General features: G+C 40.9%; 1 protein-coding gene across 1 annotated transcript in view; it reads right to left on the bottom strand.

Annotated features, from left to right (window-relative positions):
* NR3C2 (nuclear receptor subfamily 3 group C member 2) overlaps positions 1-17,730 on the bottom strand; it is a 209,363-nt gene that overhangs the window by 76,181 nt on the left and 115,452 nt on the right. The gene's annotated exons all lie outside the window — the stretch shown is intronic.

Below are 17,730 nucleotides of genomic sequence, written 5' to 3'. Positions count from 1 at the left end.
TAGGACTACATATAGTTAAGGTTGCCTGACACTTCTCATTTTAAGACCTCATTTTCGATTGCTTATAACTTTACCACACATTAGCAGTTAGGGCTGAAATTTTCCACGCTGGATATCTGCCTCAGGCTGAATTTTATTTTGCGAGTGTAAGAATGTATCAGCTAGAAGTACTAAGCTTAGTGCAAAAGTAAGTTTGTGAATAAGGGTAGGGAGAAACATGTTGGTTTTTCCCCGTGTTACATTTTTCGCAGACATATTTGAGAAGCTCAAGAGCCTTCACACTTTGAGACAGACCCTTTGAAGCATCGCTGCTCTGATACCACAGATGTGCCTTTTGCCATCTCATACATTATCACTTAAAATTATAACGGATCACAGTATAAAACACTGAAAAGTTGCAGTTTGTACGTGATATGATTTGCAAAGGTTTCGGTGGAGGTTGGCTGCCAACCTCTAAAGTTTCCTTCTGCAAAGAGCGTGGACCAGGGCAGAGGGTCCCAGCTGAGCTTGTGCTCCAGCCATCTTTTCCATGCAATGCTTTGGCACGGGGACTCCACACAGAAAGTCCCCATCACGCTCTCGGGACGCGGCAAGGGAAGAGCTTGGAGGGAAGGGGAATGAGGCACAGGTTGCGAGAGCAAAGGGAACCACCAGGAGCTTAATGAGGAGAGAGGACAGGAGTTTGGGGAGATAGCAGACTTGAAAGGAGAAAGGCCCCCAAAAAACAAAGCCAGTGGTGGGAGGAAGGAGATGTAGGCAGTGGGATACTGGAGAAGCTGGGGAAGAGGGGAAATGGTCAGGAGAGTCTGAGAGTGCGGAAGCCAATGACTAAAGGAGAAAAGAAAAGCTCCAGAGGTGAGTGCTGGCCAGAAGCAGAAGGGGAAGGGGATGCAGATGGGTGGTAACTGGATAAACAGAAGCAGCTGAGAAGAAAATTACTGGGGGGCAGAAAGTCAAGAGAATATCTACCTCTACACTGTTAGGGCTGAATGCAGGAATCCTAAGACTCAATTCTCCTAGAAGATGGTGCAACCATCTCTACTTTACAGATTGGAAACTGAAGCCAAAAGAGAGTAAGGCCAAAAATATTAAAAGTGTCTACTAACGCGTTGAGCCTGACCTGCCACTCCCACAACTTGATTTTTCTGAGTGTTTAGCATTTTTGAGAGAGACTGCTTTCCGAGGAGGCTGACAACCCCCTGGTTGGGGTATCAGTCTCCATGTAAGGCAGTGGCTGCCGGTAAGGCAGCTGGAGCCAGGTGCTGCTGCTCCCAGCTCTGCTGCACGCAGCTCCAGCTCTGCCCACATGCTTTCATGGTCCATGGCACCTCATTTGCCGAGCTCAGAACAGACCTGGTGCCACCTCTGCAGGCATGGGGAAAACAGCTGGTGGCAGCCACAGAGACTGACGGAAGGAAGGAAGGAAGACCCCAATAAACACTGTTTGGCCCCCAGGTTACTTCTACCAGACAGCTACACAGCCTGACAGTGTCCGGGACGGATGCACCAAGGGATGGATGCCCCACACGCATCCCGTTTCACCTCTCCCCCCTTTGCCCGCATGCTCCTGAGAAGACAAGCAGAAGACATTACAGCAGCTCCACAGCACCTGATATGCTGTGCTGGTACAGGAGACTGCAAAATCTCCCTCATAACCTGGAGTTCGGCTTCAGGAGTTCAAATAAATATTTACCTTAGAAAATGTTGACAACAGTGGCTTTTAATTTATGTTCTTTGCTTTTCTAAAACTGTGTAGGAAGAGGAAATGGAGCTTCCAGGTCCTAACCACTGAGCAGAGTGGCTCTGGAGGAGCAGGCTCTGCGCTCCCGCAGCCCCTGTGGAGTCCAGCCTCCCCCCACACCTCCAGCTGGCTGGCAGAGGCAAGCACACCCTGTAGCCACCCACCACGGGCAGCTAGCATGATCTCCCGCGGATGTGAAGCTGGCACAAACCAAGACCAGTAGTAAAACTACAAACCTGAGAAAAAAAATTTGGAAGTATCCTTCAACGTGAATTTGTGAACCAGTATCATCAAAACCCGCAAGTAAGGCGAACTACAGCAGTTTCTGTATCCGCACGCAGAAGTTGAACTACAAAGCTTGGAAGGGACATGGATTACTGAACCATCACAAAAACTTTTGGGTTGGGGAGCTCCAGTGCCGCATCCACGCGTTACATTACGGCTGTAACTACACACTCCTAAAACAGACTTTGCCAAATCGAACAATGTTTTCCCACACATACGATTACATCGACTTTAATTAGGTAACTGGCTCAGTGGTTTTGATTGTTTCGATTGGGTACACACGTGACATGGATTGATCTATAATTAAGATGAACTTTAAAGATAAGTGTTCATGTTTAAGTGGTGGAGCAGACACATTTGTCGCTGCCCGAGGACGAAGGAGTAAAAGTACGAGTCGGAAGAGATCCTCTCTTTGCCCAGCCAGTGATTGCTGACCTCTGTTTTTCATTATTACTAGGAAGTGGTCAGTTAACCCTCATCATTAAGCAATAAAGCGTGACAGAGAGTGCTGATTAATGCGCTGCTCACAAATACAGTCAGGCACGAGGAGAAACCCACGGCGGGCTTCTGGCAGTTTTAAATGGCCATTAGTTATAGCTGTGCAAAATGAAATTAACCCAGCTAATCAAGCACTGAAAAGCCACAGTTCTGCTGAGGGTCAAGGGTTCCCAGGAAACAAAAGGTACAGTATGCTTGCATACCATGGAAAAAAAAAAAAACAAACCACACAACACCCTGACAGGCTGATTAATAAAGATGACTACATATGACAAATTTGACCAAACGGTGAATAAACATAATACCTGCACTGCACATATTAACTGAGAAAAAGTCCGCATCTTAAAGAAAGAAAGCGAAGAAACAGATTGACTTCAGTCGTCACGAAGTTCATGAGCAGACTACTAAAACGCGCTACAGAACAGCTGTTGCACTGCTGCAGATGACCCTGTTTAGACCCCTGTCCCCAAAATCCTTCCTGACGGCCCTCCTCTGCAGACAGGTTTGCTATTTTACCCCTTTACAGACTCAGCCACACGGCCCCCTATGTCCCTTGGGCTGAATTATCACATGTATTCCTCACGTTCCCAAATGGGTTTGTTGTTTGCAAACCCTTCTCCTACCGGACCCAGACAGCTGGGGAAGCATGCAGAGCAAATTGTAAGAGCACAGGAGAAATACAGAAGCTAAACACGGGCACGAGCACGCGCCAGCTCATTCTGTGACAGACGGGATGGGCCAGAGCACCAGGAGTGTTTTCTGAACAAGTGTCCTTCTCTCACTTTAATCTTCTCCTCTCAATTTAATCTTCCTTTATTAGTCTTGGCAAGTCCCGCTTTAAGATGTTACCCCCACGTCTGGAATGGGGGAAATGTTTTTACTGTGGCCTGCTCTGTGCCCCTTTCTGGATGCCTGAGGCCCTTCTCCCCTGTCTTTCTAAACCTTTGTTTCTGATTTCAGCTGAAATCTTAATTTGTCCCACACCTGGATGGAAACAGTTTAATTCTAAGGATTTTCCCTCCCTTCTTCAGTTGACAATCTTCATTTTAAGTGAAGCCTCCAAGAAATTCACATACTGATTTTGGCTTACGGACTGCATAACCCACATAATGCACGTGCACAGGGATTTTGGATTACCCCCACCTGCATTATACGGCAATACTTTAGATCTGTCTTTGCCTGCTGAACCTAAGTGGGCACCTTTGCTTGTAGAAGCACACATAGCATTTCCCACTTTTTTTTCTTGGTGGCTTATTGTTCTTGCACCGTGAGCTTGTTATTGAAGGCTTCAAGGACAGAAAGAATTGTGACGGTAACAAGGACTTTCTCCCATTCTTAGTGGAATGGTAATAGAAAATACAGTAAGTGTGAGAATGGCAATAGGAAGGGCTCAAATGAAAGTCAGAAAGATGATACCGTCCTTTAGTTCTCTATTTCTGGAACATTTTCTAACTCTATGGAAAAAGGGATGCTCAAGTAAGCAAATTTACCCAAATACTGTTCAAAAAACCTCTGCTGTTCAAAAAACCTCTGCTGTTCAACCCTCTTCTGTCTTAGTACATGCTCAAAGAGTTCTGTGATAATACATATGTTTTGCTTGTGCTTTTATGCCCTTCACTTTTTCATAAGCTTTCCACGAATGATCTTTTATTATTAAACAGTCAGTGAAAGCTCTCATCCTTGTCATATTTCCTCTTCCTACTTTTAAATGAATAATTAACATGGAATAATTGGTAGGTATTCTTTCTAAAACTTCTTACACGGAAGCGGATTCCTTCACAAAATAGAAGTGACACAGGAAAAGATGCAGCTTGGTGTGACCCCTGTATCCGAGTACTTGCACTATTTTCCAACACCCTAATTTACTTTATAAAGCTGTATGCAATGCTGCTGTATTAAAATATACACACATCTACTTGTACTTGACAGACTGCCTGCTGCCCTACATTCAGCACCGAGTACCTGCATGATGACACTGCAGAAGTATGAGAAGAGGAAATATCACTTGTAGTTCTCAGGGCTCTATAAAACACTTGAATATCTAGAATTCGACTGCCTGGTTGTGTGCATCTTGCATATGAAGTCATTAACAACCACCCTCCCCCCAAACGAATGAATGTACAACCTGATAGTTTCATTCATGAATGTGGTGCTATTGCTGGTGGAATACTGTCTTCCTGTTATTACTAAGAAGACTGCAAGTAAAAGACATCATTTTAAAATACGTTAGTGTCTTTTCATTCCCCTTTTTAATTTCATGAATAGTTTAGTATGCCAGTGCACACAACCTAAAAAGTACTTATTATTATTTTTTCCCAATAGTCCATCATTATCATTCTGCTATATCAGAGAAAATTAGCACCTATCACTTACATAATTTCAAGCAGTATTGTTAAGAGTGGAATTTGCATGCATGATATGGTGTATAGGCTAACACAAGTCCATTTGCTAAGTCCACGTGGTAAAATGGATGAATAAATAATTGAATGCTTAGCTCCAAATATATAATTATTCTTAGAAAAAAAATTAGAGCACAAGTCTGTGAAAATACATATAATAATACTCATCTACAGCTAAATACCCTAGACAAAAAATGCCCTTTCAGAAATGGAATAATATAGTCAGATTCCTAAAATGTTTATAGAAAACTTGCATAAATGCCCAAGTTTTGAAACTACAGGACTACCGCACTTCTTCCCCACAGGCATTAGCTTTAAATTAAAAACTTTGTCCCAGCCTAATGAAGAAAAGGCTCAGCAGAGTACTTGTGCAGAGCATGCAAAATGTTTGTAAACCTTCAAACTGCAGTTTAAATTGTTCCTGTTAGAAAAAGTTACAGCTCGGTTGTTCTGCTCTGTTCCCACACGCAGTCTCTCCCTAAGAAAGTAACATTACCTTTTCTGATATCATCCATCACCCTGCTCTGTAATAAGCATCGCTGTTCTGACATTGCAAGAACTGCTTGCCATATGTCTACCTCCAATACATGAGTCACATTAGTTATTTGTTACTAGTAAAGAAATGAGGGAGTGGGTTTTGCAACAGTAAGTACGAAACATCAAGTCCACTCCTTTTCTGTATTAGAGTGCAACATAAACCAATTTCGAGATGAAGTAAAATAAATAGACGGGTACAAATGAGAAAACTATGCTCTAGTTCTTATGCCTGGTAGTAGCCTCAATGAATGCAAATATGCCATGAACAGGAAATGAGTGGAGAAAATTCCACTATTGTGGATATGGTTTTCAGCAAGAATCAAGAAGAGTTAAAGGCAAACGAGACAAGATGTAGAAGTCTGATACAACTGCATTAATGCTGATAGTAATGACACCTTTTCTGGAAAAGGTGTGAAACATTAAATTACAAGAACTCAAAATACTCTGTTTATCAGAATGGTCAGTAACACACAAATGGCAATGCCCTTTGTTGCCATTTTGCAAGAACAGTACCAAAAGTTTCAAAGAAACACAATTTTCTTCTAAACCAATGTTATACTGTTTTTCTGGTTTATGAACATCACACTGTGTTTTAAAATAAGGCATCTGTCTTTCTATTGCAGAGGCTATTTCCATTTTGGTATTTTTCTCACCCTGTGACTTGAAAGTCAGTTCTAAATCTCTGGAAAAGATTTCTAAAATATAACCTTTCCACATTTATTTTCCGAAGCACTTATTTAGTCCTTTTGAATTTCTTCAGATATTCTTTTCTAGGCGAGAGTCATTGAGTAGTTTCAATAAACATAAAAACCTACTGCCTAAAAAGGTAATTCCATTACAGCTTTTTGCTCTTATTCCTGGTCATCTGGTGTACCATTGAAGACAATCTGCAGATGGACCTTTTCTTAAATTATTATTTAATAAATCAGAAAAAATAATCTGTCAGGAAGCTTGGGAGTTAATCTTGAGAGGCAGAATATCATTCAGACCTGACAGAGCTTTTAAATCTGTCTTTCCCATTTACAACCACATATTAACTAGCAGTGTGAGTCAGCAGGAGATCTTGTTAGGTCCAGGCAGAAGCATGAGCTCCTCTAGCAGTTAACCAGGCTCTGAGAGGGTAACTCTTAGCTGTTTTTCTCCTGCACTCACTTCCTTTGGTCTGAGCTATTTATTTTTCAACTAACCGACTGCAAAGCCCATCAATGTGAAGCAAAGCAATTTGATAGAGCACAAAACGTCAGGGCCATTTTCTACATCAGAATCACTAAATCAAAAGCAGATCCTTTTGCTTTGAAAAAGCAACAGTGGAGGGAAAGTCTTGAGCAAGGAAGACTTACTCTGGGAGGAGGAGGATCAGCCTAGGGAGCATATAACAAATGGGACATCATGGGCTGCACCCACGAGTGCTGAGGGAGCTGACTCATGTCACTGAGAGACCACCCATGATTATCTTTGAAAGGTCATGGCAATCAAGTGAGTCTTCCAAGGAATAGAAGGATGCGAGTGTCACTTTTGTCTTCAAGAGGAGCAAGAATACTTTTTTTTTTTTTTTTTTTTTGTGGTGGGGATGGTCAAACAGGTTGCCCTGAGGGGCTGTGGAGTCTCTGCCTTCCAAGATACTCAAAATCCACCTGGACACAATGCTGAGCAACCTGCTCTGAGCAGGAGGGTTGGACTAGATAATCTCCAGAGGTCTCTTCCAACCTCAGCAATTCTGCGATTATATGATAACGCTCTCTCAGCTGGACAAAGTTAATCCACACAAAACGGTGCTCTTGTCATAAACCTATGCACATTAGCACAGCCTCTGATAGTCCCAAAGGCACAAAGTGATTAAGGCATATCTTCCATATCAAAGAAATGCTATACTCAGTATTAGATTGCACTTTGGACCTATTAAGTGTTATAAAATGCCAAGTACTTCTGCCCCCTGAGCTCCTAAATAGTATAAATCATGAACCCCAAATCAGAGGGTACGTCTGAGCTTAATCTGTGTCTTAACTCCTCGACTGTAAAACAGGGGTAATAACCGCTCATCTTATCTTGTATTGCAAGGATAAATTAAACAATGTTTGTGAAGCACTTAGATATTATAGTGATGAGCACCACAGAAAAGCTCTGTAAGAAGTGAGTAATTATGCCTTCTGAGCAAGGGATGAATAGTAATCAGCAGCGAAGGCACAGGACCATACATGGAGCAATGAGAAGAATACAAGATATTGAATAGCTGCTCATTAATTGAACGTTGTCCAATCTGTTCAATGAACAAGGCAGAGGTCTAATGGAAAAAATTGTGATTGTGTAATTAAGGCTCAATTAGAAATCATTACAGGCGGTGCAGGTGAACAAAGACTACGCAGGCCACTAGCATTCATTATTTTCATATTTAGTTGTGATTTTGCAAACTTGCTTTTTTTTCCTCCCCAACATATTTTTAAAATAGCAAACTGAAAAACCCCAGCTCAAACCCCAGAAACCCACCATTGCACCTACTATAAGAACCCACACAGAGGAGCAGAAAGGGGTGGGAGAGGACACAACCACCTCAGGCGGCCCTGCTGCTCCAAACTCTGAAACGGGAGAAGGAAGGGTCTGCCAGGCTGCCCGTGAACAGGAGCAGGACATCAGCAAGTTTTACTGTGCGGGAATCACAGCACGCACGAATCCCAGGCACGTGCTCTCATGTGCTGCAGAGACTTTAGGCTTCAGCTACACCTACATCACACAGCCACAGGTGACGTACACACCAGGGAGAAAGCTCACGTACTGGCCACTCCAAGAGCTGCCCAAGCCACCGCACCAGTTCTGTGGCAAGCACGGAGCTCCCCGTTACAATGCCAGCAGCTCCTGGCAGCCCTTCACCTGACACCTGAGAAGGCTGAACAGAAGCCTGCTTGTTTCTGCTTGCTCTTACTGTGGACAAGGTGCATACAAAAGCCCCTCATCATCATCACTCTTGAAATAGGTGGAAACGGACTGACTGACTCGCGTCCCCTTTCTTAGGGCCCTGGATTTGGCAACTCAGCCGTGAGAGATGGCACCAAACAATTTTATAGGTTAAAACCAGGTAGTAATTCTGTCTTACAGAATTTCCTCTCCTTAAGAAAGAGCTGCGGGCTTCAAAGTTGACCACTGGCCATTATTGCTTCTAAAAAACCTGACAAAACTGCCTGAGTCTAAGTCTAGACTGCAAACCTAACAGAGGCACTCCCAACCTTCAACAACCTAAAACTGTGCTGCAAGAAAAGGCTGAAATCCTGGCTTCTTTTAAGGCAATGGGAGATTTGCCATTACCTTTTCCCACTCTATTTATATCCGAGATGCTAGCAGATGCCTTGTTCCCCCTGTCTATAACAGACAGATCTGTATGTACATTTTATCTCATTTTTTTCGTCTGGAGACTGTTTTCCCACCCTTTTATTTAAAATGGGATTAGGAGGTACAAAAAGATGTTTTATTTCTGGCTTTATGTATTTATATACTTATTTTGAGGTTTTATCTATCTAGAATTCCTTTCAGCCACAACACTGCAAAATTCCTTATCTCTAACGTTGTTTCGCTGAAGGCACCTTGCAGGATTATCCCCTTTGGGCTCTTAACTACTTAACCTGAGACTGGAAGAGCCTTTTCAGGCTCTAAAAATTTTCTGAACCTTGAGGGTTGTAGAAGAGAAGTGCTATTTGCTACTAAAAGTTAAAATTATAACATTGCTTCCATAGGCTGCCAAGGCAGGTAGATAACAGCATTTTATAAAGTGGTATCTCTTAAGAAGCAGTACCATAGCTGTAAGGAGCTAAAGCATCTGACTAAGGATGTTTTATGATATTGGATATGTTTTATGCTGTTTGACATAGATCTTGTACATATATTTATGTCCAATTGCAAACTCCAATTTGAATGTATGTTCATGCTTTAGTTATCCATTTACAGTTGTGTTGTACTAGGCATTACAAAAACATCCCAGCAGCACGGTGTCCAAGAAGCCAGACCAATTATACTTCAATGCCAGAGGATTTCTCAGTAGCCAGGCTCTTACTTGAGGGGATTACCAGCAAATGTAACCAAGCATGAGGTCACCTGGTGGGGTCTGGGGGTACCTACGGAGGCTTAGCTGGACAGGATGGAGTTATTTCAAAAGGACTTCACTCTCCTAAGCTTTTTTCTGAACTGAAAATGAGAAAAGTCATCGCAGGAGACAGACATTCATCTGCTAATACAAATACAAAGCAATTCTGCCTTATGCAAGATCTGTGCACTTTACATCAATTTTTAAAAGCTGGAGTCCTGTATCCCTGTGAAAGATCTTCACCATCATCACAAGTGGAATATCCTAAAAATGTATCAGTTGGTTCATCCTCTCTTTTACTACTCCTACTTCCTTCATTTTTTGAGTCATATGAACTCTCCAGCCTTACCAGGACACAATATTAACCAAAAGAGACCTCTTTGGCTTATCCTTTACTATCACAGATAACCAAATCATATTATACATCAGTTACTTCTCTTGCACTCCATTTCAAAGCATTACTTAAATCCTTCTGACTCCTTTCAGGAAAGTGCCCCTAAAGTCCTTCTTTTTGGTGGTTTGCAGCCTTCTCAAAATACCAAACTAATGTAATTTTTACCCATTCGCTCTTATTTCAGTACAGTTCTTAGTTCAAAATAAACTCTCCTCCCTCTCAGTTGTCTATTCCTCAACTGTGAAATATTTATAGACAGCAATCATGTCCCAACTCAGACTCTTTCTGGGTAAGCTAAAAAAAGCTGAAAGCATTTAGTCACCTGACATAAGATAAATTTTTATTCCCCAGATCATCTCAGAAGCTCTCCTAATGTGTTTACTTGACTCTGAATCAAACTGTCTTTGACATGCTGGTGACCAGAAGCATACACAATACTCCGCATAAGCATTCCCAGCATCGTTTGTACCATAATGGCGTGAATACTTCTCTGTTTGCTTGAAATACTTGGTGCATCTGAACACATGGATTTTGTAGAACTACGTTACACAAGTGGCTCAGCCATCTCGGAACTATTACCGAAAAGATGAATTTCCTAGGAAGCACCCTGTCTACCTTCCCTACGCGGCATATAGAAAAAATCCATTCCTTTTTAAAGAAAAGGCAGTTGAAGTATTCAAAGAACACACTGAATTAATGGCTGTGACATTTGAACTTTTGTTAGCCAAAATACTTGTGGCTACCTTAAATCAGAATGCACTCACAGGGCCATCCCACCTCCGTGAAGACTGATCTACCAGAATGTTACCCTGCGACGTGTTAAAAAAGAAAACAACTGAAAAAAAATTACTGCAACTCAGTTCCCTGTCACATCATGAGGATGCCAAAATTTCCCCTCTCTTATAAGGATGTAGAAGGTAAGCACGTGAAAGCCTGCATGACGCTTGAATTTGTGGTGATGGAAGGCCGTTACCTAAGATAAACCAACCTTACCACTGCATATATGTTCTGCTTACTACATATGGTGCTTGTGCAGGCTGGGTATCCCCTACTGAATATATTATTTTATAGATGAATCAGTCTAGAAATTCGTATTCATAAAACAAAGAACAAAAGACAAACAAGAGAGTGCAGGAGAAGAATAGTTGCATACAGACCTCCTAGCATTGTGCGGGCGTTTTTCAGGGCTGAACAGCAGCCCATATTTAAATTCTCATCCTTGTACTCCTCCCTCCCTCTCTACAGCAACACCCGCTTACACAGTAAATAACAGTTACAATCAAAAAAAATTGCGAATGTTGGAAAGCCTTAGGGGAGGGAAGAAATTATTAATGCTTTTGGAAAGGAATGAATGCAGATTTTTAGCTTCCTTGATATAAAATATGTTTGCAAATCCATCTTCCCGGCCATTAACCAACTTGTGGTTCTTTGTGGCACTGCAGCTGCTAAACTCACCCATTCTTTGCTTGTTTTAAAACCAAGACACTGTATCGCCTAGATGGTTCCCAAACCTACCCCCTCCTTTCTGAAACATCGCCACAATATGCTTGCTCTATTAGCGTTGCACTCCACATTTAACATGCATCCAGCATTTATTCTTGAGCGTCAGTTGGATTTCTCATGCAGACCACATACTCCAAGAGCCACAAGGAAAACTTTTGCTCCCATTCCACCTCTCCCCAGCTCTAAAATATTCTATTGTAATACATGCTCCACCCTTTATTAATCTTTCCTTTTTTTGTGTCACACTTTGTGCTGCTTGGGGTTTTTTCCCCCCTTTTTGGGGTCCCTGTGCAAACCTTTCTAGCTCCTGCCTCCTACCAGCCTCCTGACCTCCGATCTCCTAGTAACTAAAGCCAACCAGGAGCAGGAACGAAGACTTCATTTCACTGAGCAATACTGCCTGCCAGAGTGAAAACCAGGAAAAGGCCTTTTTATATCTATGAAAGCATGGAACACTGATGGCAGCTTCAAACCTATGATGACTTAATTATTTAAATTTTATTTTACACCTATTAACCATAGCATATCAAGTAAGAGTAGCAGCTGCTACATGAATTTGACCAGCTCACTTGCCCTCAGCAGATCACCCATCTGCTTGCTCTTCACCTAATATTTCTGTTTGATAGGTTGTAAAACAGATTCTTGCAACAGGTCAGGAACAGAGTCAACTTCAAATCCCACATAGAAATTTCTACGAAAACATATGGACATCTATACTGAGTGATGTAGAATTTAGAGAGGCCACTGACCTTATGAAAGTGGATAGAAGGAAAATTGCAGCCTGTGATGGAAAAGCACTGACTCCATTACAGTGAATGAACAGAAGAGTGGAGAGTGAAGAACTGTATGTATAATTAATTCTAGTAATACAGACCTACAAAATTCATGGGTACACACACTGCAAAATGGTGTGGAAAACGCCTTTCTGTTTGTACCAATTTCAGCTTCTACAGCATAAAAAAATATTGCTTCTTTAAATGATCAATAAGGTAATCTTTCCTGTTCACCAGCAGCATTTTATAAAAATTTAAGTTATGATAATTAAGCAAATTATTCAAGAGCTATGTATTCCAACATTCTCATACCTCAATATTTTTTCCACCTCAGTTCAAATGAAAAAAAATACAAGGCACACACAGAGGCTTTAGTTTCTCTTTATTTTCTGCTGGAGGGTATAGAGCCTTGGGAAGTTCTTACAGTGCATGGCTGGGGGCGGGGGGGGGGGGGGGGGACGGGGGGGAAGAAAAAAAATATCCCTGGGATATTATGCATCTGGCCTATTGCTAAATGGTTGCCAAAGAACTGAATTTATCTACCACTGAATTTTCAGGCTGGCAATAGTTTGCAATCCTTCACGCAAAGATGAGCCTCTAGAATGTTGTTGGATCCCTTTGGTTACGGCAAAAAGATTGGCCTCGGTGCCTGGCAAGGAAGACTGGGAGTTATCCCAGGTGACTGGTGGGTTGGACCCTCTATCTCGCAGCCCAGGTTGTTTTGTTTCTGCGTTTTCAGAGCAGCCTGGCACACAGGGAGATGAAGAATGGCACTTCTTTTCCATAACCCTATCTTTGAGGCAACCTCAGTTCCCACAGCTGTGCTGAGTCCCTGCAGATTGCTACACAAGAAATTTCATCCCTTCTGCTATTGAAGTGAAGTCTTGAACAATCTGCTGTTCAAACACGCAGCGGAGGTAGGATTTCTTTGTTACTAAGCTGCTCACTGAGGTGCACAGCACATTTACTACATCCAGGAGGCCATTTAATTAAGACGGCATCAGATTAGACTTTGAAAAATTTCCTTCAGCCAAATTTCCCCCTACTTTAAATAGGCAAATAGCAAACATTCAGGTGAAAAAGAAATGCAACCCTAGAAACGTCTGTTGCTGTGACTGTGTTTCTACTCCAGAGGTGAACTTAAAATAGCAGAACTAGCTTTAAGGCAAACCCCTGGAGCAGAAATCAACAGCAAAATCTGAAATGTATTGACCATCATATCTTTGTATTTAAAAAAAGGACAAGCTTCCCTATAACTAATACGATATAATTTTTTAATTCTTCCATTTTAAGTAGCCAAAAATCTCCCAGCAAATATGCAAAATAACTGGCAGAAAATGGTCATTTTTGCTGTAGTCTTTAGCACCATTTGGAGATGAAAAAATGCCTTCCTTTTTTCTTACCTTCAAGCCAAAGGAAAAATGAAAGATTAACTTTAGCAACTTAGGAAGTGATATAAATTTTGATTTAGGACAGATTACCTCATACTTGTCTGGAACTTGAACAAATGAAGACTAAATATGCAAAGCATACGCAAGAACAGCTGTGATTTCTGACTTCAGGCCTGTTACTCTCCTTAGAGAAAGCTGGTTCAGTGGAAGACAAGACTGGCCAGGTGCTTTAGGTTCCCTCACAGTATAGTGTATTTCCAGTATATATGGCTTTATTAATGATTATAAATTAAAGTTTAAATAACTTTATGATTGGCCATATCCATGATTTAGAAAAATCATACAATACGTTATCCTAGGTAAAAATGTATTATAAATACCAATGTCTTAACTTTTGCAGTGACAACATTTATCGTCACTTTTATGATTAAAGGATTTTAGTGTTTGCAAGGCAGATCAAATTTATATTAATGACGCAATCACGTTTCTTCATACCAGACCCCTGCTCATCAAGGCAGTCAGCAAAAAGTTCATGCTTACTTGACACCAAAATTTTGCGCTTCGATAATTTACATCCCTGTAATGAATTCCATCTGAAATTACTTTTGAAATTTCACCAATAAACCCATTTTAATACTTTTTTGGTCTACAGCTCTCCTTCTCATAAATTCATTAGACATTTCCTGCAAGTCCCCAAAATAAGATTCACTGGGAATACAATTACCAGATTTATAATTGGAAATGCAAGCTTTAGTTTCTTTGTTGTTGTGTACTTTCTTGTTTTTAAATTTCAATGCAGTTGTTCTTTTCTGTTATAATCCCTCTGTTTTATAATATTTCAGAGGGGCGCAAAGGAACTGGCACTCAAAAGCTGATCAAGGTGGGCTGACAACGTCAGCGGTTCTAGCCGAGACCCAAAGAGCTGGGCGGTGTGCAGCGGTCCCTCTCTCCAAATCCCCCTTCTCTCTGTTTCCATGCTTTTTGACACAATTTGTCTCCCCACTTCATAGAACAGTTTGGATTGGAAGGGACCTTTAAAGGTCATCTAGATCAACCCCACTGCAATCAGCAAGGACATCTTCAACTAGATCACTTGTTCCACCTGAACACCAGTTGCTCTCTCCCACGATTTCCAATCCACCATATCTTTTGAAGGACTATCAGTATGTAACTCTTTAAATTAAACTAAATAAAACTTTCATTTAATCAGTAGAAACTAATGACCAAAAGCCTCTTCCCCTTCAAGCAGAAGAGTTGTTCTGTTCAAAGACGGCACAAACTGAAACACAGGAGGGTCCGTCCGAACATGAGGAAGCGCTTTTTTACTGTGAGGATGACCAATCACTGGCAGAGGTTGCCCAAAGAGGTTGTGGAGTCTCCAGCCCTTGAGATATTCAAAAGCTGTCTGGACATGGTCCTAGGCAACCAGCCCTAAGTGGCCGTGCTTGAGCAGGGAGGGTTGGACCAGATGACCTCCAGAAGTTCCTTCCAACCTCAGTCATTCTGTGGTTCTGTGAAAATGGCACCAGCTGTAGCTACTTTATTTAATAACAATTGGAAGAGGAGGCCATTTTTCAAAGAATATAATTTCTCGTGCCACTTTCTACTGAAGAATGTTTAGTGGATCAAGTAAGAAATATGTGTGTGTGCGTGTGCGCACGCGTATAAAGTGCGTAAAATATAACTGGAGAAATATTCATAAATCTTTAAGAATGCTATACACATGATTTCAGGGAAATGGTGAATGAAACTTGAGGAATCTATTCTTTTACTACAATCTTTTAGAGAGGGAACAATTCATTTTTACTCAAGTAAATTAGCCACTGTATTTATAAATTCCCCAGAAAGTTGTTTCTATGTTCACAGAGGGAGTTTTACTGTTTTCTTTGTAATAAAGACAAGAATGGAAGCACTTAAGTAAAGAATACAGCTTTAGCTCAGAGCTGAGACAGGTATGCCCAGGATCTACATTTAAGGTAGTTCTTCCACTTTGCTTTATTTTTTATTTATACCATGGACTGAACTACCATTAAAAACATCCTCATGAACATATGATATAGAGTAATTACTACAACTATTTCATTTATAATAGGAAACCTCAGGATGGGGTGTTTTATTGGTCACGTACCCGACTGAAAAATTTATGACGACTCCACAAAAAATTTTTGTTGTTACAAAACTACCTACACAAATTTTTATTCACATTGATAGTTTCAGGATGTCTGTGGCCAAAATGTATATCATGTTTTTGCTACGTCCTTTTGTGGCTAATACTCTACAATGTACTTTAATGCATATATATACACACAAATATATATATATATATATATATATTTTATATAAAAACAGAAAACTGCAAGCCAAATTTTCAGTGTTTGCATAACAACAATGCCACCGGTAGCATCAAGAGTTCAGAGTCACGTGCATACCAAGCAGAAGTCTAGACAGTGTTCACATACCACTGGTAGGAACCTGTATGTTAATATAATAATTCTAAAAATATATTTTAAGCTAATTTAAAACTCCTACCTTGAATTTTTAGGGATGACAGAGTTCTTCTATCTTTCATTTTTTGAATTTTTTTTGCTTAACTCATAAACTTTCAGTAATTACTGATAACTTTTAACTACATTTTAAAAATGTATTTCTATGACTGATTACAGAGTAATCCTTTCCTAACAATTTTGGCTTCTGACACTTGGAAATGTAGTCTTGCTACTTCGTTAACTCATAAAGGGAATCCTTGAATCCTTGGTAATTTTTCATAAATTCCTGTAAAGTTGGATAGGGATATCCATCAGATTATGACAGAAAGGACATCAAACGAGCGGCGCATGGTAAATATAGATATGCACCTTGAAATTACAGTGATTTGAGACTGGGAAGGAATCTTTCCTGGAAGGCAGGAAAGGAGGAAGGAAGATAAGAAAAGGTGGTGCTCACTTCATACAGTATGTGCAGGTGTTTGCAATCCCTCACCACCACAACAAAAAAATATCCTCATGATTCAGAGGCCAGCTTAGACATGGATGTCTGAAGACCCATCCATGATGTGGTGTGGAAGCACATGGAGGAAATCACTCAGTGAAAATAAGTAAGGTTTTCCAGTTCATGTGCTAATGAAGCGACTGAAAACTCAAGGAAGAAGTTAGGGAATGAAGGCATCAAGGTCAGCTATTGCACAACAATAAGAGAAAATGCTTTCAGAAGGGGGAAATCTTTTCCGTGTCCTTATAACTTTGGGAAGTTAATTTCAATTAGATTGACACTTTTGATGATAGATAGATAAATAGATTGATAGAGAGATATTACATGAGGTCTTGACTTCAATGACGCACAAGCCCTCCAGGTCTATTTAACACAGCGCTAAATCCTTATTGCCATCAGCAGCAGACTTAATGATCACAGAAGAAATTAATCACATCACACACTGCCTCACTCTTCTCAGGGCAGAAGCTGGACACCATATTAAGAGCCTATTTTCTTCCTTCCAGGTTTTTCTTCATGAAAATAAATCAGTAAGTAGATATCGCCTGCTTCATCGGTGGTTGTAAGAACATCTACTCATCAGCAAAGGCTTCGAAAAACCAATCCAGTATTTATGTCCTTTGCATGCCATGAACTCTTAATTCTTTATCAGGTACTAAAAACTTAATTTTTATCACTTGAAGAAGTGGCTTACGAAGTCTGTAAAGGTCAAACATTTTCTTTTACCCTAACAACCCAAATCACAGAGAGGCAACGCCTACCAGAGGTCCTGTAGCACTCTGAGTGATCCTAACTTCTTTCTACTGAGATGCCCAGGAAAGACTAGTTATACCATAATTAACATAAAATAGGGAGATGTCAGCAAAACATTCCTGTGATGATAAAGTTATCAAAATATAGTCCTCATGAAAGTCCTAGTCCTTAATGAAGAAAACAATCTCTAAGAAAACCACCATGATCAACTCCTGCTTCATCACCAATCTACCACCGTACCGTAAAGCCACTTCTCTTTTGCTGAAAGACAAGCAGATGCACTACTGAGTCGAAATTCCTGGAGTACCCACAGGGAGATAACTAACCTGAGTGAATTGTACTGTCATATAAGGCTGCCAGAGCATGATGAGACAACCGTATTCATCCTCCAGCACAGGA

The sequence above is a fragment of the Calonectris borealis genome, chromosome 4 (genome assembly GCF_964195595.1).
Source record: "Calonectris borealis chromosome 4, bCalBor7.hap1.2, whole genome shotgun sequence".
Taxonomy (NCBI): Eukaryota; Metazoa; Chordata; class Aves; order Procellariiformes; family Procellariidae; genus Calonectris; species Calonectris borealis.
This window is presented reverse-complemented; position numbering and strand designations above follow the sequence as displayed.